Source organism: Molothrus ater, chromosome 32 (genome assembly GCF_012460135.2).
Source record: "Molothrus ater isolate BHLD 08-10-18 breed brown headed cowbird chromosome 32, BPBGC_Mater_1.1, whole genome shotgun sequence".
NCBI classification, from domain to species: domain Eukaryota; kingdom Metazoa; phylum Chordata; class Aves; order Passeriformes; family Icteridae; genus Molothrus; species Molothrus ater.
In genome coordinates, this window is record NC_071659.1 from 1,055,035 (window position 1) to 1,056,937 (window position 1,903).

The 1,903-nt window shown below is 52.0% G+C and overlaps 1 pseudogene; it reads right to left on the reverse strand.

The window, feature by feature from the left end:
• Nucleotides 1–1,165: 1,165 nt before the first annotated feature.
• The window catches only part of LOC118700601 (interferon-induced very large GTPase 1-like), a 6,975-nt pseudogene continuing 6,237 nt past the window's right edge, over nucleotides 1,166–1,903 (reverse strand).

Below are 1,903 nucleotides of genomic sequence, written 5' to 3' on the forward strand. Positions count from 1 at the left end.
GAGTAGCTGCGTTAACCTCCTTATCAAACGTACACGGTAAAGCACTAAAGTACACTTATTGTCATAGGATTTGCATGAAGTAAAAGAATTTACTTCTTCCTTTTAGGAAGGGGGGAATGAGGCAGAGTGGAAATTTTCCAGGGTAGAAATCCATTTTGATTTAGATCAAATGTACATTTTTGAGTTGAGTCTGTGCTTAGAAAACATAGCCATTTAGCCTGACTGCAAAGCTGAGGCTCAGAGAAACTACTTCAGAGAAGGACAGAGATAAGGGGTGGGGAGACAGAAGGTGATAGAGAGAGACAGAGAGACTGCTGTGAGAGCAGGTCAACCTGACCTAGGAATTCTTTCCGATAAAGAAAAACTAGCAGAAAATATAACGCAAAATTCGTAAAAATTAATACGTACGAACCTATTGTGAAAATGTATGCATATGTATTTGAGAGGGGGATAAAAAGAGACCTGAAGTTCCCCGAGGTACACATGTCATTTTAGGGGAACGATACTCATATGCGTCCAGGGCTGTAATAAACATACAGGCTTTACAACTTTCACCAAAGTTGTGGAGTTTTGATTATCTCCGCAAAACACCGGCGTTCAGCAGCCCGTGCCCCCGAGCGGCCGGCAGGCTCCTGAAATTTCATATTGCGCAGGATGCCTCCGAGATCCAAGCTGCCACCTGTGCCAAGTCAAGCTGGTTTGAGAGTCCCAAGCGCCTCCTGCAATCTGCCATCAGGAACCTGCCCTGTGGAGTTTCGTTTACCTGGGAAAGGGGCAGCGTTGGTGTTCAGGGGGGTGGCCCTGAGCGGCCGGCTGGGTCCTGAACTTCCGCGTTGCGCAGGATGCCTCCCAGACCCAGCTGGTCCCAGTGCCCACTTGAGCCACATTTAGAGGGCCAAGTGCCTCCTGCCATCTGCCATCATGAACCTGGCCTGGTGAGTTATGCTTACCTGTGTAATGGGCTGACATTGGTGTTCATGGCTCAGGGGCCCTTAGTGGCCAGCAGACTCCTGAAATTGTGCATTGCGCAGGATGCCTCCCAGACCCGAGCTGGAATCTGTGCCAACTCAAGCTGGTTTTAGAGTCCCAAGCGCCTCCTGCAATTTGTCACCAGGAACCTGGCCTGGTGAGTTTTCTTCTTCTGGGAAAGGGCCAGCCTTGTCGTTCAGGGGCCGCGGTCGGTGCGGCCGGCCAGCTCCGTAAATTCCGCATCGCGCAGGATGCCTCCTAGACCAAGCCGCCACCACCGCAAAAGTCAGGCCGGTTTGACAGTGCCAAGCGTCTCTGCAATCTGCCACCAGGAACCTGGGATGGTGAGTTTTCCTATTCTAGGAAAGGGCTGGTGTTTTTTTCGGAAGGCCTGTGGTTGGAAGTGGCCTGCTGCACTGCTTAAATTCCGCACTGTGAAATATGCCTCCCAGACCCAAGCTGCCACCTGTGCCGATTCGGGTACTTTTAGAGGGCCAAGTACCTCCTGCAATCTGATATCAGGAACCTGGACTGCTGAGTTTTTGTTTGCCAGGGAAAGGGCCAGTGGGTTTTTTTGGGGCCTAAGGCCTTTAGTGGCCTTCTAGCTGCTGAAATTCCACATTGCGCAGGATGCCTCCGCGACTCAAGCTGCCTCGACCGCTAAGTCAGGCTGCATAGACAGTGCCAAGCGCCTCCTGCAATCTGCCATCAGGAACCTGGCCCGGTGAGTTTCTTCTCTGAGAATATGCCGGCGTTGTTGTTGGGGGCCTGCGGCCGGAGCGGCGGCTGGCTGCTGAAATTCTGCATTGCGCAGAAGCCTCCAGACCCAAGCTGCCACAACCCAAAGTCAGACTGGTTGAGGGTTCCAAGTGGCTCCAGCAATCTTCCATCAGGAACCTTGACTGCTGAGTTATGCCTTACCTGTGTAAAGGGC